Below are 21,200 nucleotides of genomic sequence, written 5' to 3'. Positions count from 1 at the left end.
TCTTCCTGATATACTTGTCTTGACCTCCTCCCGTCTCCTGCCTTCTCAATTCTCGCACTATTTCCCAAGTGGTGTGGGATAATTCCTCAGTCAGGCTTTCCCTCAGTTTGATCACGCTGACGGGCAACCCTCTGGCCTTCATGTCTGTAGTCGCCTCCTCCTCTGTCTGGTACAACCGCGTCCCATTGTCATAAAACACTTGAAGTTTAGCAGGGTACGGAGTTTGAAATTTAATCTTATTTTGCTTTAGTACTCGCTTTACCTCAGAGTATTCTTTACGTTTCTGCAGGACTGCGGGGGGGGGGGGGGGGTTAACGTTGGTTGAAATATTTTAATTTATCCTCTAAAAACACTCTCTTCTTACCCCAGGCCCTTCGTATAATCTCCGCCTTGGTGCTGTACTGAAGGAATTTAATTATTATTGAGCGTGGCTTTCTATCCTGTGTAGGTTTCGGGATGAGCGCACGATGGGCTCTTTCGACTTCCAGCTTCATAGCCGAGGGAAGATCCAGCACATCCCACAGTAACTTTCCAACAAACTCTATCATGGACGAACCTTCCACTCCTTCGGGAACATTGTAGATTCTGATATCTTTCCGCCGTGATCTTCCCTCCAAGTCAAGCAGTTTACCTTCTTGGTGATGTAATATTTTTATTGTCTTACTCAGCATCCGTTCCACGTTTTGAATGCAATCTTCCACCTTCTCAATGTGAGTCTCTGGCACCGCTATTTTTTGATTGATGCTGGCGAGGGAGTTGCTGCTTTACTTCTTTCTGAAATTCCATTATTTCTTTCAGGATTTCTAAGATATTCGCCGCTTCGCCTGAACGAGGCCCAGCTTCCGCCTTGCTAGCGCGCGGTCGGGTAGGAGAGACACTCGCTGCACTCCTCTCAGCCGCAGGCTCCGCAGTGTCGTTTTTTTTATTTCCATTCTTTTCCCCGTTCTTGCCCCTCTTTTCAGTTCAAATATTTTTCAAAAAATACTATATTTGATGGGTTAACGGGGCTTAATACGTGTTTTTCTGGAGGAGGTAGTGACCTAAGCTGCCATTCTCGACGATGATGTCATCGGGAAAAAACTGCACATTATATTCCATATTTACACTTTAATTTCTGGCTTACTTTTGTCCAATTCCTTATTCTTTAATGGAGGGTCTGGGCCAGAAATGTCAACTGTTTATTTCTTTCCATAGGTACGGCCTGACCTGCTGAGTTCCTCCAGCATTTTGTGCGTGTTGCTTTGGATTTCCAGCACCTGCAGAATCTCTTTTCTTCATTCTGTATAATTGTTGTGTGTTGTTGGATTTTGTCGCCTGTCGTGCGCCTTGACCAACACAGCGCAGTGGATTTCCAAATACGTGTAAACTTATCTGGTGCATAAAGTTGATCCTTGATCTTAATGTTGGCCTCTCCTATCCTTTTATCAAAGCTTCCCCTCCAAAGTATCGCTGCTATTCTCCGCAAACTTCTCCTGGTGGGATAAAGTTACACATTTTCCCACTGCTCAGGCATAGCCGCCGAGCACCTCCGCACTATCCGCCACAGGCGTGACTTTCCAGTGGACAAGCATTTTAATTCTGATTTCCCATTCCCACGTGTCGGTCTGCGACCTGCTCGTGCCGAGGTGAGGCCGCCCTCAGAGTGGAGGAGTAACATCTTATATTCTGTCCGGGTAGCCTCCAACGTGATAGTAGGAATATCGATTTCTCCTTCCGGAAAACAAATTTCAACCCCCCCCCCCCCACCCATTCCTCACTATTCCTTCCTCCGTTCTTTTCTTCTCACGTGCCTATTACATCCTTCTGTGTCCCCTGCTCCTTCCCTTTCTCCTGTTGTCCGCTCTGCTCTCCTATCAGATTCTTCCCTCTCCTGCCCTTGACCTTTCCCACCCACCTGGCTTCAACCACCACCTCCCAGCTACCCTCCTTCTCCTGCCCTCCCCTTATTCAGGCACCTTCCCCTTCCTTTCCAGTCTCGGCCCGAAATGTCGACTCTCTCTTCCCTTCCACGGATGCTGCCTGACCTGCTGAGTTCCTCTGCAGACTTTCTTGTGGCAGGGGTTCCTCCTGCTGCTTAGGGCTACAACAAAGGGGAAAGGAGGTGGATTCAGCAGGCAGGCAGAAGCAGAGGGATAGACTGCGCTCGAGAGGCCTAGAATATATAACCAAGGGAGTAATGCTGAGGCTTTATAAGGCACTAGTCAGACCACACTTGGAGTATTGTGAGCAGTTCTGGGTGGAGATACGTCTCTACCAAAGGAGGTGTCAGGTGCCCTTTCCCTCCTCTAGCCTGTAGGTCACCCCTGGAGAAGGTGTAGCATCTGATTAGCCCCCTGATCAGGGAGCAGGTGGTGGACGGTCGTACGAGCAGCCGGTGCAGATCACAAGTCCTGGTGATGTGACCACAGACGCCAGGCAGACAATCTCTATTGATAATGGCTTGGGGGGGGGGGGGAATTACCTGTCTTGTATAGACACTGCCCAGAAGGCAGCAACAGCAGACCACTCCTATAGATAACTTTGCCAAGGACAATCATTGCCATGGGACCAAGATCGCCCATGTCATACTAAACGGTACATAATGATGATGTCATATGACCCAGCACATAATGATAGAAACAGAAAACCTACAGCACAATACAGGCCCTTTGGCCCACAGAGCTGTGCTGAACATGACCTTACTTTAAACGTTACCTAGGATTACCCATAGCCCTCTATTTTTCTAAGCTCCACATACCTATCCAGGAGTCTTTTAAAAGACCCTATCGTGTCTGCCTCCGCCACCGTCACCAGCAGCCCATTCCACACACTCACCACTATCTGCGTAAAAACAACTTAACGCCTGACATCTCCGCCGTGCCTCCTTCCAAGCACCTTAAAACTGTGCCCTCTTGCGCTAGCTATTTCAACCGTTTATCACCTAAGAAAAAATGGGCTGGCATTGGAGAAAGTCCAGAGGAGGTTCAAAAGAATGATCCTGGGAATGAAAGGGTTAAGTTTTGAGGAGCATTCGATGGCCCTGGGCCTCAACTCGCTGGAGTTTAGAAAAACGTGGGAGGATCACGTTGAAATCCTACCAAATACTGAAAGGCCTACTTAGAGTGGATGCAGAGAGGCTATTTCTTTTTGTAAGAGAATCTAAAACCAGAGGACACAGCCTCAGAAACCAAGGATGTCCCTTTTGAACAGAGCTGAGGAGGAATTTCTACAGCCGGGGGTGGCGACTCTGTGGAAATAATTGCAAAATATAACTGTGGAGGCCAAGTCATTGGGTAAGTGGAGGTTGATAGGTTCTTGCTGACTAAGGGTCAAAGGTTATGGAGAGAAGACAGGAGAAGGAAAATAACTCGGCCATGATGGAATTCTGGAGCAGGCTCAATGGGCTGAATGGCCTAATTTTTCCTCCTGCGTTTTCTGGTCTTGTAGCAAGGGGTTGATTTTCAAAAGGAGTAACTGACACCCCCTGCTTCCTTTCAAATTAGTGCTGACAAGAAAGGAAACAACCAGGCAGCCTGGGTGGAACAGATGGAAGCATACGAAGATGAAAACATGGGGAACTTCAGAAGGATCTATCCAAGCGCCACTTCAGAGAGATACGCAAAGTTCTTGAAGTGCAAGCGATCGCTTTTCAAGGAAACAGTCGCCTCCAAGGCTCGGGACGAATATGCCAGGCAGGTGTACACTGCCCCCCAGTCCTGCCCCCTCCCTCACTCACTCTCCGTCCAGTGTCCCATCACCTGTCCAACGGTGAAAGGCCTCAATAGAGTGGATGTGGGAGATGTTTCCTACGGAGTGAGGCCATGATTCCTATAGAGGGAGGCCATGTTTCCTAAGGAAGGAGAGCATGTTTCCTACGGAGGGAGACCATGTTTCCTATGGAGGGAGACCATGTTTCCTACGGAGGGAGACCATGTTTCCTATGGAGGGAGACCATGTTTCCTATGGAGGGAGGCCATGTTTCCTACGGAGGGAGACCATGATTCCTATGGAGGGAGACCATGTTTCCTATGGAGGGAGACCATGCTTCCTATGGAGGGAGACCATGTTTCCTACGGAGGGAGGCCATGTTTCCTACGGAGGGAGACCATGTTTCCTATGGAGGGAGACCATGTTTCCTACGGAGGGAGGCCATGTTTCCTATGGAGGGAGGACATCCTTCCTATAGAGGGAGGCCATGTTTCCTATGGAGGGAGATCATGTTTCCTGTGGAGGGAGACCATGTTTTCTATGGAGGGAGACCATGTTTCCTACGGAGGGAGGGCATGTTTCCTAAGGAGGGAGGCCATGTTTCTTATGGAGGGAGATCATGTTTCCTGTGGAGGGAGACCATGTTTTCTATGGAGGGAGACCATGTTTCCTACGGAGGGAGGGCATGTTTCCTAAGGAGGGAGACCATGTTTCCTATGGAGCGAGGCCATGTTTCCTGTGGAGGGAGGCCATGTTTCCTATGGAGGGAGGTCATCCTTCCTATAGAGGGAGGCCATGTTTCCTATGGAGGGAGATCATGTTTCCTGTGGAGGGAGACCATGTTTTCTATGGAGGGAGACCATGTTTCCTACGGAGGGAGGGCATGTTTCCTAAGGAGGGAGGTCATGTTTCCTATGGAGGGAGACCATGTTTCCTATGGAGGGAGACCATGTTTCCTGTGGAGGGAGGTCATGTTTCCTACGGAGGGAGGCCATGTTTCCTAGGGAGGGAGACCATGTTTCCTACGGAGGGAGACCATGTTTCCTATGGAGGGAGACCATGTTTCCTACGGAGGGAGTCCATGTTTCCTACGGAGGGAGACCATGTTTCCTACGGAGGGAGGCCATGTTTCCTACGGAGAGAGGTCATGTTTCCTACGGAGAGAGGTCATGTTTCCTACGGAGGGAGGTCATGTTTCCTACGGAGGGAGACCATGTTTCCTACGGAGGGAGGCCATGTTTCCTACGGAGAGAGGTCATGTTTCCTACGGAGAGAGGTCATGTTTCCTATGGAGGGAGGTCATGTTTCCTACGGAGGGAGACCATGTTTCCTATGGAGGGAGATCATGTTTCCTGTGGAGGGAGACCATGTTTTCTATGGAGGGAGACCATGTTTCCTACGGAGGGAGGGCATGTTTCCTAAGGAGGGAGGCCATGTTTCCTATGGAGGGAGATCATGTTTCCTGTGGAGGGAGACCATGTTTTCTATGGAGGGAGACCATGTTTCCTACGGAGGGAGGGCATGTTTCCTAAGGAGGGAGACCATGTTTCCTATGGAGCGAGGCCATGTTTCCTGTGGAGGGAGGCCATGTTTCCTATGGAGGGAGGTCATCCTTCCTATAGAGGGAGGCCATGTTTCCTAAGGAGGGAGGTCATGTTTCCTATGGAGGGAGACCATGTTTCCTATGGAGGGAGACCATGTTTCCTGTGGAGGGAGGCGATGTTTCCTACGGAGGGAGGCCATGTTTCCTAGGGAGGGAGACCATGTTTCCTACGGAGGGAGACCATGTTTCCTACGGAGGGAGGCCATGTTTCCTACGGAGAGAGGTCATGTTTCCTACGGAGAGAGGTCATGTTTCCTACGGAGGGAGGTCATGTTTCCTACGGAGGGAGACCATGTTTCCTACGGAGGGAGGCCATGTTTCCTACGGAGAGAGGTCATGTTTCCTACGGAGAGAGGTCATGTTTCCTATGGAGGGAGGTCATGTTTCCTACGGAGGGAGACCATGTTTCATACGGAGGGAGACCATGTTTCCTATGGAGGGAGGCCATGTTTCCTACGGAGGGAGAACATGTTTCCTATGGAGGGAGACCATGTTTCCTATGGAGGGAGAGCATGTTTCCTACGGAGGGAGGTCATGTTTCCTACGGAGGGAGACCATGTTTCCTACGGAGGGAGACCATGTTTCCTCTGGAGCGAGGCCATGTTTCCTATGGAGGGAGGTCATGTTTCCTATGGAGGGAGGTCATGTTTCCTACGGAGGGAGACCATGTTTCCTACGGAGGGAGCCCATGTTTCCTATGGAGGGAGAGCATGTGTCCTACGGAGGGAGGTCATGTTTCCTACGGAGGGAGACCATGTTTCCTATGGAGGGAGACCATGTTTCCTATGGAGGGAGAGCATGTGTCCTACGGAGGGAGGTCATGTTTCCTACGGAGGGAGACCATGTTTCCTATGGAGGGAGACCATGTTTCCTATGGAGGGAGGCCATGCTTCCTATGGAGGGAGACAATGTTTCCTACGGAGGGAGGCCATGTTTCCTACGGAGGGAGACCGTGTTTCCTATGGAGGGAGACCATGTTTCCTACGGAGGGAGGCCATGTTTCCTACGGAGGGAGGCCATGTTTCCTACGGAGGGAGTTCATGTTTCCTGTGGAGGGAGACCATGTTTCCTACGGAGGGAGTTCATGTTTCCTGTGGAGGGAGACCATGTTTCCTACGGAGGGAGGCCATGTTTCCTAAGGAGGGAGACCATGTTTCCTACGGAGGGAGACCATGTTTCCTATGGAGGGAGAGCATGTGTCCTACGGAGGGAGGTCATGTTTCCTACGGAGGGAGACCATGTTTCCTATGGAGGGAGACCATGTTTCCTATGGAGGGAGAGCATGTGTCCTACGGAGGGAGGTCATGTTTCCTACGGAGGGAGACCATGTTTCCTATGGAGGGAGAACATGTTTCCTACGGAGGGAGACCATGTTTCCTATGGAGGGAGGCCATGCTTCCTATGGAGGGAGACAAGGTTTCCTACGGAGGGAGGCCATGTTTCCTACGGAGGGAGACCATGTTTCCTATGGAGGGAGACCATGTTTCCTACGGAGGGAGGCCATGTTTCCTACGGAGGGAGGCCATGTTTCCTACGGAGGGAGTTCATGTTTCCTGTGGAGGGAGATCATGTTTCCTATGGAGGGAGACCATGTTTCCTAAGGAGGGAGGCCATGTTTCCTATGGAGGGAGACCATGTTTCCTACGGAGGGAGGCCATGTTTCCTATGGAGGGAGACCATGTTTCCTACGGAGGGAGATCATGTTTCCTATGGAGGGAGGTCATGTTTCCTATGGAGGGAGACCATGTTTCCTACGGAGGGAGATCATGTTTCCTACAGAGGGAGGCCATGTTTCCTATGGAGGGAGGCCATGTTTCCTACGGAGGGAGGCCATGTTTCCTATGGAGGGAGACCATGTTTCCTATGGAGGGAGACCATGTTTCCTACGGAGGGAGGCCATGTATCCTATGGAGGGAGACCATGTTTCCTACGGAGGGAGATGATCTTTCCTATGGAGGGAGACCATGTTTCCTACGGAGGGAGATCATGTTTCCTACAGAGGGAGGCCATGTTTCCTACGGAGGGAGGCCATGTTTCCTATGGAGGGAGACCATGTTTCCTATGGAGGGAGACCGTTTCCTATCGAGGGAGACTAAGTTTCCTACGGAGGGAGACCATGTTTCCTATGGAGGGAGTCCATGTTTCATACGGAGGGAGAGCATGTTTCCTACGGAGGGAGATCATGTTTCCTGTGGAGGGAGACCATGTTTCCTACGGAGGGAGGCCATGTTTCCTATGGAGGGAGACCATGTTTCCTACGGAGGGAGATCATGTTTCCTATGGAGGGAGGTCATGTTTCCTATGGAGGGAGACCATGTTTCCTACGGAGGGAGATCATGTTTCCTACAGAGGGAGGCCATGTTTCCTATGGAGGGAGATCATGTTTCCTACGGAGGGAGGCCATGTTTCCTACGGAGGGAGGCCCATGTTTCCTATGGAGGGAGACCAAGTTTCCTATCGAGGGAGACTAAGTTTCCTACGGAGGAAGACCATGTTTCCTATGGAGGGAGTCCATGTTTCATACGGAGGGAGAGCATGTTTCCTACGGAGGGAGATCATGTTTCCTGTGGAGGGAGACCATGTTTCCTACGGAGGGAGGCCATGTTTTCTATGGAGGGAGACCATGTTTCCTATGGAGGGAGACCATGTTTCCTACGGAGGGAGGCCATGTATCCTATGGAGGGAGGCCATGTTTCCTAAGGAGGGCGATCATGTTTCCTATGGAGGGAGACCATGTTTCCTATGGAGGGAGACCATGTTTCCTACGGAGGGAGATCTTGTTTCCTACAGAGGGCGGCCATGTTTCCTACGGAGGGAGGCCATGTTTCCTATGGAGGGAGACCATTTTTCCTATGGAGGGAGGTCATGTGTCCTACGGAGGGAGACCATGTTTCCTATGGAGGGAGGCCATGTTTCCTATGGAGGGAGGCCATGTTTCCTGTGGAGGGAGGCCATGTTTCCTACGGAGTGAGGCCATGTTTCCTATGGAGGGAGACCATATTTCCTACGGAGGGAGACCATGTTTCCTACGGAGGGCGAACATGTTTACTATGGAGGGAGAACATGTTTCCTACGGAGGGAGGCCATGCTTCCTATGGAGGGAGATCATGTTTCCTACGGAGGGAGGCCATGTTTCCTACGGAGGGAGGCCATGCTTCCTATGGAGGGAGATCATGTTTCCTACGGAGGGAGGCCATGTTTCCTACGGAGGGAGGTCATGTTTCCTACGGAGGGAGACCATGTTTCCTACGGAGGGAGACCATGCTTCCTCTGGAGCGAGGCCATGTTTCCTACGGAGGGAGACCATGTTTCCTACGGAGGGAGATCATGTTTCCTACGGAGGGAGACCATGTTTCCTACGGAGGGAGGCCATGTTTCCTATGGAGGGAGGCCATGCTTCCTATGGAGGGAGATCATGTTTCCTATGGAGGGAGATCATGGTTCCTATGGAGGGAGACCATGTTTCCTACGGAGGGAGATCATGTTTCCTACGGAGGGAGATCATGTTTCATACGGAGTGTGGCCATGTTTCCTATGGAGGGAGACCATTTTTCCTACGAAGGGAGGCCATGTTTCCTACGGAGGGAGGCCATGTTTCCTATGGAGGGAGGCCATGTTTCCTATGGAGGGAGACCATGTTTCCTATGGAGGGAGACCATGTTTCCTACGGAGGGAGGTCATGTTTCCTACGGAGGGAGGCCATGTTTCCTACGGAAGGAGGCCATGTTTCCTATGGAGGGAGACAAAGTTTCCTATGGAGGGAGACCAAGTTTCCTATGGAGGGAGGTCATGTTTCCTACGGAGGGAGGTCATGTTTCATACGGAGGGAGACCATGTTTCATACGGAGGGAGAGCATGTTTCCTACGGAGTGAGGCCATGTTTCCTATGGAGGGAGAACATGTTTCATACGGAGGGAGGCCATCTTTCCTACGGAGGGAGAACATGTTTCCTACGGAGGGTGGCCATGTTTCCTATGGAGGGAGACCAAGTTTCCTATGGAGGGAGACCATTTTTCCTATGGAGGGAGGTCATGTTTCCTACGGAGGGAGACCATGTTTCCTATGGAGGGAGTCCATGTTTCATACGGAGGGAGAGCATGTTTCCTACGGAGGGGGATCATGATTCCTACGGAGGGAGACCATGTTTCCTCTGGAGCGAGGCCATGTTTCCTATGGAGGGAGGTCATGTTTCCTAAGGAGGGAGGTCATGTTTCCAATGGAGGGAGGTCATGTTTCCTATGGAGGGAGACCATGTTTCCTACGGAGGGAGACCATGTTTCCTATGGAGAGAGGTCATGTTTCCAATGGAGAGAGGTCATGTTTCCTGTGGAGGGAGACCATGTTTCCTACGGAGGGAGACCATGTTTCCTACGGAGGGTGACCATGTTTCCTACGGAGGGAGACCATGTTTCCTATGGAGGGCGACCATGTTTCCTATGGAGGGAGACCATGTTTCCTATGGAGGGAGACCATGTTTCCTACGGAGGGAGGTCATGTTTCCTACGGAGGGAGACCACGTTTCCTGTGGAGGGAGACCATGTTTCCTACGGAGGGAGTTAATGTTTCCTGTGGAGGGAGACCATGTTTCCTACGGAGGGAGATCATGTTTCCTATGGAGGGAGGTCATGTTTCCTATGGAGGGAGACCATGTTTCCTACGGAGGGAGATTATGTTTCCTACAGAGAGAGGCCATGTTTCCTATGGAGGGAGATCATGTTTCCTACGGAGGGAGGCCATGTTTCCTACGGAGGGAGGCCCATGTTTCCTATGGAGGGAGACCAAGTTTCCTATCGAGGGAGACTAAGTTTCCTACGGAGGAAGACCATGTTTCCTATGGAGGGAGTCCATGTTTCATACGGAGGGAGAGCATGTTTCCTACGGAGGGAGATCATGTTTCCTGTGGAGGGAGACCATGTTTCCTACGGAGGGAGGCCATGTTTTCTATGGAGGGAGACCATGTTTCCTATGGAGGGAGGCCATGTTTCCTAAGGAGGGCGATCATGTTTCCTATGGAGGGAGACCATGTTTCCTATGGAGGGAGACCATGTTTCCTACGGAGGGAGATCTTGTTTCCTACAGAGGGCGGCCATGTTTCCTACGGAGGGAGGCCATGTTTCCTATGGAGGGAGACCATTTTTCCTATGGAGGGAGGTCATGTGTCCTACGGAGGGAGACCATGTTTCCTATGGAGGGAGGCCATGTTTCCTATGGAGGGAGGCCATGTTTCCTGTGGAGGGAGGCCATGTTTCCTACGGAGTGAGGCCATGTTTCCTATGGAGGGAGACCATATTTCCTACGGAGGGAGACCATGTTTCCTACGGAGGGCGAACATGTTTACTATGGAGGGAGAACATGTTTCCAACGGAGGGAGGCCATGCTTCCTATGGAGGGAGATCATGTTTCCTACGGAGGGAGGCCATGTTTCCTACGGAGGGAGGCCATGCTTCCTATGGAGGGAGATCATGTTTCCTACGGAGGGAGGCCATGTTTCCTACGGAGGGAGGTCATGTTTCCTACGGAGGGAGACCATGTTTCCTACGGAGGGAGACCATGCTTCCTCTGGAGCGAGGCCATGTTTCCTACGGAGGGAGACCATGTTTCCTACGGAGGGAGACCATGTTTCCTACGGAGGGAGGCCATGTTTCCTATGGAGGGAGGCCATGCTTCCTATGGAGGGAGATCATGTTTCCTATGGAGGGAGATCATGGTTTTATGGAGGGAGACCATGTTTCCTACGGAGGGAGATCATGTTTCCTACGGAGGGAGATCATGTTTCATACGGAGGGTGGCCATGTTTCCTATGGAGGGAGACCATTTTTCCTACGAAGGGAGGCCATGTTTCCTACGGAGGGAGGCCATGTTTCCTATGGAGGGAGGCCATGTTTCCTATGGAGGGAGACCATGTTTCCTATGGAGGGAGACCATGTTTCCTACGGAGGGAGGTCATGTTTCCTACGGAGGGAGGCCATGTTTCCTACGGAGGGAGGCCATGTTTCCTATGGAGGGAGACAAAGTTTCCTATGGAGGGAGACCAAGTTTCCTATGGAGGGAGGTCATGTTTCATACGGAGGGAGACCATGTTTCATACGGAGGGAGAGCATGTTTCCTACGGAGTGAGGCCATGTTTCCTATGGAGGGAGAACATGTTTCATACGGAGGGAGGCCATCTTTCCTACGGAGGGAGAACATGTTTCCTACGGAGGGTGGCCATGTTTCCTATGGAGGGAGACCAAGTTTCCTATGGAGGGAGACCATTTTTCCTATGGAGGGAGGTCATGTTTCCTACGGAGGGAGACCATGTTTCCTATGGAGGGAGTCCATGTTTCATACGGAGGGAGAGCATGTTTCCTACGGAGGGAGATCATGATTCCTACGGATGGAGACCATGTTTCCTCTGGAGCGAGGCCATGTTTCCTATGGAGGGAGGTCATGTTTCCTAAGGAGGGAGGTCATGTTTCCAATGGAGGGAGGTCATGTTTCCTATGGAGGGAGACCATGTTTCCTACGGAGGGAGACCATGTTTCCTATGGAGAGAGGTCATGTTTCCAATGGAGAGAGGTCATGTTTCCTGTGGAGGGAGACCATGTTTCCTACGGAGGGAGACCATGTTTCCTACGGAGGGTGACCATGTTTCCTACGGAGGGAGACCATGTTTCCTATGGAGGGCGACCATGTTTCCTATGGAGGGAGACCATGTTTCCTATGGAGGGAGACCATGTTTCCTACGGAGGGAGGTCATGTTTCCTACGGAGGGAGACCACGTTTCCTGTGGAGGGAGACCATGTTTCCTACGGAGGGAGTTAATGTTTCCTGTGGAGGAAGACCATGTTTCCTACGGAGGGAGTCCATGTTTCCTACGGAGGGAGACCATGTTTCCTACGGAGGGAGACCATGTGTCCTACGGAGGGAGGTCATGTTTCCTACGGAGGGAGACCATGCTTCCTATGGAGGGAGACCATGTTTCCTACGGAGGGAGAGCATGTGTCCTACGGAGGGAGGTCATGTTTCCTATGGAGGGAGACAATGTTTCCTACGGAGGGAGACCATGCTTCCTATGGAGGGAGGCCATGCTTCCTACGGAGGGAGACAAGGTTTCCTAATGAGGGAGGCCATGTTTCCTATGGAGGGAGACCATGTTTCCTACGGAGGGAGGCCATGTTTCCTACAGAGGGAGGCCATGTTTCCTACGGAGGGAGTTCATGTTTCCTGTGGAGGGAGGCCATGTTTCCTATGGAGGGAGACCATGTTTCCTACGGAGGGAGGCCATGTTTCCTATGGAGGGAGACGATGTTTCCTATGGAGGGAGATCATGTTTCCTATGGAGGGAGGTCATGTTTCCTATGGAGGGAGACCATGTTTCCTACGGAGGGAGATCATGTTTCCTACGGAGGGAGGCCATGTTTCCTATGGAGGGAGGCCATGTTTCCTATGGAGGGAGGCCATGTTTCCAACGGAGGGAGGCCATGTATCCTATGGAGGGAGACCATGTTTCCTACGGAAGGAGACCATGTTTCCTACGGAGGGAGATCATGTTTCCTACGGAGGGAGACCATGTTTCCTACGGAGGGAGGCCATGTTTCCTATGGAGGGAGGCCATGATTCCTATGGAGGGAGATCATGTTTCCTACGGAGGGAGGCCATGTTTCCTACGGAGGGAGACCATGTTTCCTACGGAGGGAGATCATGTTTCCTACGGAGGGAGACCATGTTTCCTCTGGAGCGAGGCCATGTGTCGTACGGAGGGAGACCATGTTTCCTACGGAGGGAGGCCATGTTTCCTATGGAGGGAGGCCATGCTTCCTATGGAGGGAGATCATGTTTCCTACGGAGGGAGTCCATGTTTCCTACGGAGGGAGGCCATGCTTCCTATGGAGGGAGATCATGTTTCCTACGGAGGGAGACCATGTTTCCTGCGGAGGGAGGCCATGCTTCCTAAGGAGGGAGACCATGTTTCCTACGGAGGGAGGCCATGTTTCCTATGGAGGGAGGCCATGGTTCCTATGGAGGGAGACCATGTTTCCTATGGAGGGAGACCATGTTTCCTACGGAGGGAGATCATGTTTCCTATGGAGGGAGACCATGTTTCATACGGAGGGTGGCCATGTTTCCTATGGAGGGAGACCATTTTTCCTATGGAGGGAGGTCATGTTTCCTACGGAGGGAGACCATGTTTCCTATGGAGGGAGGCCATGTTTCCTATGGAGGGAGACCATGTTTCCTATGGAGGGAGGTCATGTTTCCTACGGAGGGAAGTCATGTTTCCTATGGAGGGAGGCCATGTTTCCTATGGAGGGAGGCCATGTTTCCTATGGAGGGAGACCATGTTTCATACGGAGGGAGAGCATGTTTCCTACGGAGTGAGGCCATGTTTCCTATGGAGGGAGACCATGTTTCCTGCAGAGGGAGACCATGTTTCCTACGGAGGGAGGCCATGCTTCCTATGGAGGGAGATCATGTTTCCTACAGAGGGAGGCCATGTTTCCTACGGAGGGAGGCCATGTTTCCTATGGAGGGAGACCAAGTTTCCTATCGAGGGAGACTAAGTTTCCTACGGAGGGAGACCATGTTTCCTATGGAGGGAGTCCATGTTTCATACGGAGGGAGAGCATGTTTCCTACGGAGGGAGATCATGTTTCCTGTGGAGGGAGACCATGTTTCCTACGGAGGGAGGCCATGTTTTCTATGGAGGGAGACCATGTTTCCTACGGAGGGAGGCCATGTTTCCTATGGAGGGAGACCATGTTTCCTACGGAGGGAGATCATGTTTCCTATGGAGGGAGGTCACGTTTCCTACGGAGGGAGAGCATGTTTCCTACGGAGGGAGGTCATGTTTCCTACGGAGGGAGACCATGTTTCCTCTGGAACGAGGCCATGTTTCCTATGGAGGGAGGTCATGTTTCCTACGGAGGGAGACAATGTTTCCTACGGAGGGAGACCATGTGTCCTACGGAGGGAGGTCATGTTTCCTACGGAGGGAGACCATGTTTCCTGTGGAGGGAGACCATGTTTCCTACGGAGGGAGTTCATGTTTCCTGTGGAGGGAGACCATGTTTCCTACGGAGGGAGGCCATGTTTCCTACGGAGGGAGACCATGTTTCCTACGGAGGGAGACCATGTGTCCTACGGAGGGAGGTCATGTTTCCTACGGAGGGAGACCATGCTTCCTATGGAGGGAAACCATATTTCCTATGGAGGGAGAGCATGTGTCCTGCGGAGGGAGGTCATGTTTCCTATGGAGGGAGACCATGTTTCCTACCGAGGGAGACCATGTTTCCTACGGAGGGAGACCATGCTTCCTATGGAGGGAGGCCATGCTTCCTACGGAGGGAGGCCATGCTTCCTACGGAGGGAGACAAGGTTTCCTACGGAGGGAGGCCATGTTTCCTATGGAGGGAGACCATGTTTCCTACGGAGGGAGGCCATGTTTCCTACGGAGGGAGGCCATGTTTCCTACGGAGGGAGTTCATGTTTCCTGTGGAGGGAGACCATGTTTCCTACGGAGGGAGGCCATGTTTCCTATGGAGGGAGACCATGTTTCCTACGGAGGGAGGCCATGTTTCCTATGGAGGGAGACCATGTTTCCTACGGAGGGAGATCATGTTTCCTATGGAGGGAGGTCATGTTTCCTATGGAGGGAGACCATGTTTCCTACGGAGGGAGATCATGTTTCCTACGGAGGGAGGCCATGTTTCCTATGGAGGGAGGCCATGTTTCCTACGGAGGGAGGCCATGTTTCCTATGGAGGGAGACCATGTTTCCTATGGAGGGAGACCATGTTTACTACGGAGGGAGGCCATGTATCCTATGGAGGGAGACCATGTTTCCTACGGAGGGAGATCCTGTTTCCTATGGGGGGAGACCATGTTTCCTATGGAGGGAGACCATGTTTCCTACGGAGGGAGATCATGTTTCCTACAGAGGGAGGCCATGTTTCCTACGGAGGGAGGCCATGTTTCCTATGGAGGGATACCATTTTTCCTATGGAGGGAGGTCATGTTTCCTACGCAGGGAGGCCATGTTTCCTAAGGAGGGAGGCCATGTTTCCTAGGGAGGGAGGCATTGTTTCCTACGGAGGGAGGCCATGTTTCCTACGGAGGGAGGTCATGTTTCCTACGGAGGGAGACCATGATTCCTACGGAGGGAGACCATGTTTCCTAAGGAGGGAGATCATGTTTCCTATGGAGGGAGATCATGTTTCCTATGGAGGGAGATCATGTTTCCTACGGAGGGAGGTCATGTTTCCTACGGGGGGAGACCATGATTCCTACGGAGGGAGACCATGTTTCCTACGGAGGGAGGCCATGTTTCCTATGGAGGGAGGCCATGTTTCCTACGGAGGGAGGCCATGTTTCCTATGGAGGGAGACCATGTTTCCTATGGAGGGAGACCATGTTTCCTACGGAGGGAGGCCATGTATCCTACGGAGGGAGAACATGTTTCCTACGGAGGGAGATCATGTTTCCTATGGGGGGAGACCATGTTTTCTACGGAGGGAGACCATGTTTCCTACGGAGGGAGATCATGTTTCCTACAGAGGGAGGCCATGTTTCCTACGGAGGGAGGCCATGTTTCCTATGGAGGGAGACCATTTTTCCTATGGAGGGAGGTCATGTTTCCTACGGAGGGAGGCCATGTTTCCTAAGGAGGGAGGCCATGTTTCCTAGGGAGGGAGGCCATGTTTCCTACGGAGGGAGGCCATGTTTCCTATGGAGGGAGGTCATGTTTCCTATGGAGGGAGACCATGTTTCCTGTGGAGAGAGGTCATGTTTCCTACGGAGAGAGGTCATGTTTCCTACGGAGGGAGACCATGTTTCCTACGGAGGGAGGCCATGTTTCCTATGTAGGGAGGCCATGTTTCCTGTGGAGAGAGGTCATGTTTCCTACGGAGAGAGGTCATGTTTCCTATGGAGGGAGACCATGTTACCTACGGAGGGAGGCCATGTTTCCTATGGAGGGAGGCCATGTTTCCTATGGAGAGAGGTCATGTTTCCTATGGAGAGAGGTCATGTTTCCTGTGGAGGGAGACCATGTTTCCTGTGGAGGGAGACCATGTTTCCTACGGAGGGAGGCCATGTTTCCTACGGAGGGACGCCATGTTTCCTACGGAGGGAGGTCATGTTTCCTACGGAGGGAGACCATGATTCCTACGGAGGGAGATCATGTTTCCTATGGAGGGAGATCATGTTTCCTACGGAGGGAGATCATGTTTCCTACGGAGGGAGGTCATGTTTCTTACGGAGGGAGACCATGATTCCTACGGAGGGAGACCATGTTTCCTACGGAGGGAGGCCATGTTTCCTATGGAGGGAGGCCATGTTTCCTACGGAGGGAGGCCATGTTTCCTATGGAGGGAGACCATGTTTCCTATGGAGGGAGACCATGTTTCCTACGGAGGGAGGCCATGTATCCTACGGAGGGAGACCATGTTTCCTACGGAGGGAGATCATGTTTCCTATGGGGGAAGACCATGTTTCCTATGGAGGGAGACCATGTTTCCTACGGAGGGAGATTATGTTTCCTACAGAGGGAGGCCATGTTTCCTACGGAGGGAGGCCATGTTTCCTATGGAGGGAGACCATTTTTCCTACGGAGGGAGGCCATGCTTCCTACGGAGGGAGACCATGTTTCCTAGGGTGGGAGGCCATGTTTCCTACGGAGGGAGGCCATGTTTCCTACGGAGGGAGACAATGTTTCCTACGGAGGGAGACCAGTTTTCCTACGGAGGGAGACCAGGTTTCCTACGGAGGGAGACCATGATTCCTACGGAGGGAGACCATGATTCCTGCGGAGGGAGACCAAGTTTCCTATGGAGGGAGGCCATGTTTCCTACGGAGGGAGACCATGTTTCCTACGGAGGGAGGCCATGTTTCCTATGGAGGGAGCCCGTTTCCTATGGAGGGAGCCCATTTTTCCTATGGAGGGAGGTCATGTTTCCTTCGGAGGGAGAGCATGTTTCATACGGAGGGAGAGCATGTTTCCTAAGGAGTGAGGCCATGTTTCCTATGGAGGGAGAACATGTTTCATACGGAGGGAGGCCATCTTTCCTACGGGGGGAGAACATGTTTTCTACGGAGGTTGGCCATGTTTCCTATGGAGGGAGACCAGGTTTCCTACGGAGGGAGGCCATGTTTCCTATGGAGGGAGGTCATGTTTCCTACGGAGGGAGACCATGTTTCCTATGGAGGGAGGCCATGTTTCCTACGGAGGGAGACCATGATTCCTACGGAGGGAGAACATGTTTCATACGGAGGGAGAGCATGTTACCTAAGGAGTGAGGCCATGTTTCCTATGGAGGGAGCACATGTTTCATACGGAGGGAGGCCATCTTTCCTACGTAGGGAGGCCATGTTTCCTACGGAGGGAGACCATGTTTCCTACGGAGGGAGGCCATGTTTCCTATGGAGGGAGCCCGTTTCCTATGGAGGGAGCCCATTTTTCCTATGGAGGGAGGTCATGTTTCCTTCGGAGGGAGAGCATGTTTCATACGGAGGGAGAGCATGTTTCCTAAGGAGTGAGGCCATGTTTCCTATGGAGGGAGAACATGTTTCATACGGAGGGAGGCCATCTTTCCTACGGGGGGAGAACATGTTTTCTACGGAGGTTGGCCATGTTTCCTATGGAGGGAGACCAGGTTTCCTACGGAGGGAGGCCATGTTTCCTATGGAGGGAGGTCATGTTTCCTACGGAGGGAGACCATGTTTCCTATGGAGGGAGGCCATGTTTCCTACGGAGGGAGAACATGTTTCATACGGAGGGAGAGCATGTTTCCTAAGGAGTGAGGCCATGTTTCCTATGGAGGGAGCACATGTTTCATACGGAGGGAGGCCATCTTTCCTACGTAGGGAGAACATGTTTCCTACGGAGGGTGGCAATGTTTCCTATGGAGGGAGGCAATGTTTCCTATGGAGGGAGACCAAGTTTCCTATGGAGGGAGGCCATGTTTCCTACGGAGGGAGGTCATGTTTCCTACGGAGGGAGACCATGTTTCCTACAGAGGGAGACCATGTTTCATACGGAGGGAGAGCATGTTTCATACGGAGGGAGAGCATGTTTCCTACGGAGGGAGACCATGATTCCTACGGAGGGAGACCATGTTTCCTATGGAGGGAGACCATGTTTCCTGTGGAGGGAGACCATGTTTCCTACGGAGTGAGGCCATGTTTCCTAAGGAGGGAGACCATGTTTCCTACGGAGGGAGGCCATGTTTCCTATGGAGGGAGACCATGTTTCCTACGGAGGGAGACCATGATTCCTACGGAGGGAGACCATGATTCCTGCGGAGGGAGACCATGTTTCCTGCGGAGGGAGGCCATGTTTCCTAGGGAGGGAGGCCATGTTTCCTAGGGAGGGAGACCATGTTTCCTACGGAGGGAGACCAAGTTTCTTAGGGAGGGAGGTCATGTTTCCTACGGAGGGAGACTATGTTTCCTACGGAGTGAGGCCATGTTTCCTACGGAGGGAGACCATGTTTCCTACGGAGTGAGGCCATGTTTCCTACGGAGGGAGAACATGTTTCCTACGGAGGGAGGCCATGTTTCCTACGGAGGGAGGCAATGTTTCCTACGGAGGGAGACCATGATTCCTACGGAGGGAGACCATGATTCCTGCGGAGGGAGACCATGATTCCTAGGGAGGGAGGCCATGTTTCCTAGGGAGGGAGACCATGTTTCCTACGGAGGGAGACCATGATTCCTACGGAGGGAGACCATGTTTCCTAGGGAGGGAGGTCATGTTTCATACGGAGGGAGACCATGTTTCCTACGGAGTGAGGCCATGTTTCCTACGGAGGGAGAACATGTTTCATACGGAGGGAGGCCATCTTTCCTACGGAGGGTGGCCATGTTTCCTACGGAGGGTGGCCATGTTTCCTATGGAGGGAGACCAAGTTTCCTACGGAGGGAGGTCATGTTTCCTACGGAGGGAGACCATGTTTCCTATGGAGGGAGACCATGTTTCCTACGGAGGGAGACCATGATTCCTACGGAGGGAGACCATGATTCCTCTGGAGGGAGGCCATGTTTCCTACGGAGGGAGCACATGTTTCCTACGGAGGGAGGTCATGTTTCCTACGGAGGGAGACCATGTTTCCTACGGAGGGAGACCATGTTTCCTACGGAGGGAGACCATGTTTCCTATGGAGTGAGGTCATGTTTCCTATGGAGGGAGACCATGTTTCCTGTAGAGGGAGGTCATGTTTCCTACGGAGGGAAACCATGTTTCCTACGGAGGGAGAGCATGATTCCTACGGAGGGAGACCATGTTTCCTAAGGAGGGAGGCCATGTTTCCTACGGAGGGAGGCCATGTTTCCTACGGAGGGAGGCCATGTTTCCTATGGAGGGAGGCCATGATTCCTAAGGAGGGAGGCCATGTTCCCTACGGAGGGAGGTCATGTTTCCTATGGAGGGAGGCCATGTTTCCTAAGGAGGGAGGCCATGTTTCCTATGGAGGGAGGCCATGTTTCCTATGGAGTACGATCATGTTTCCTACGGAGGGAGGCCATGTTTCCTACGGAGGGAGACCAAGTTTCCTATGGAGGGAGGTCATGTTTCCTATGTAGGGAGGTCATGTTTCCTACGGAGGGAGGTCATGTTCCCTACGGAGGGAGGTCATGTTCCCTACGGAGGGAGGCCATGTTTCCTACGGAGTGAGGTCATGTTTCCTATGGAGGGAGGCCATGTTTCCTAAGTAGGGAGGCCATGTTTCCTATGGAGGGAGGCCATGTTTCCTACGGAGGGAGACCATCTTTCCTACGGAGGGAGGCCATGTTTCCAATGGAGGGAGGCCAAGTTTCCTATGGAGTGAGCCCATTTTTCCTATGGAGGGAGGTCATGTTACCTTCAGAGGGAGAGCATGTTTCATACGGAGGGAGAGCATGTTTCCTAAGGAGTGAGGCCATGTTTCCTATGGAGGGAGAACATGTTTCATACGGAGGGAGGCCATCTTTCCTACGGAGGGAGAACATGTTTTCTACGGAGGTTGGCCATGTTTCCTATGGAGGGAGACCAGGTTTCCTACGGAGGGAGGCCATGTTTCCTACGGAGGGAGGTCATGTTTCCTACGGAGGGAGAGCATGTTTCCTATGGAGGGAGGCCATGTTTCCTACGGAGGGAGACCATGATTCCTACGGTGGGAGAACATGTTTCATACGGAGGGAGAGCATGTTTCCTAAGGAGTGAGGCCATGTTTCCTATGGAGGGAGCAGATGTTTCATACGGAGGGAGGCCATCTTTCCTACGGAGGGAGAACATGTTTCCAACGGAGGGTGGCAATGTTTCCTACGGAGGGAGACCATGTTTCATACGGAGGGAGAGCATGTTTCATACGGAGGGAGAGCATGTTTCCTAAGGAGTGAGGCCATGTTTCCTATGGAGGGAGCAGATGTTTCATACGGAGGGAGGCCATCTTTCCTACGGAGGGAGGTCATGTTTCCTACGGAGGGAGACCATGTTTCCTACGGAGGGAGACCATGTTTCATACGGAGGGAGAGCATGTTTCATACGGAGGGAGAGCATGTTTCCTACGGAGGTAGACCATGATTCCTACGGAGGGAGACCATGTTTCCTACGGAGGGAGGTCATGTTCCCTACGGAGGGAGGTCATGTTTCCTACGGAGGGAGGTCATGTTTCCTACGGAGGGAGACCATGTTTCCTACGGAGGGAGACCATGTTTCATACGGAGGGAGAGCATGTTTCATACGGAGGGAGAGCATGTTTCCTACGGAGGGAGACCATGATTCCTACGGAGGGAGACCATGTTTCCTATGGAGGGAGACCATGTTTCCTGTGGAGGGATACCATGTTTCCTACGGAGTGAGGCGATTTTTCCTACGGAGGGAGACCATGTTTCCTACGGAGGGAGGCCATGTTTCGTACGGAGGGAGACCATGTTTCCTACGGAGGGAGACCATG

The 21,200-nt window shown here is 52.2% G+C and overlaps 1 protein-coding gene across 1 annotated transcript in view; it reads left to right on the top strand.

Annotated features, from left to right (window-relative positions):
- LOC132385605 (tubulin polyglutamylase TTLL13-like) overlaps positions 1-21,200 on the top strand; it is a 148,018-nt gene that overhangs the window by 76,364 nt on the left and 50,454 nt on the right. The gene's annotated exons all lie outside the window — the stretch shown is intronic.

Source organism: Hypanus sabinus (genome assembly GCF_030144855.1).
Source record: "Hypanus sabinus isolate sHypSab1 chromosome X1 unlocalized genomic scaffold, sHypSab1.hap1 SUPER_X1_unloc_15, whole genome shotgun sequence".
In the NCBI taxonomy this organism is placed as follows: domain Eukaryota; kingdom Metazoa; phylum Chordata; class Chondrichthyes; order Myliobatiformes; family Dasyatidae; genus Hypanus; species Hypanus sabinus.
Note: the sequence above shows the minus strand (reverse complement) of the source record. Positions and strands in the feature narration are given on the sequence as shown.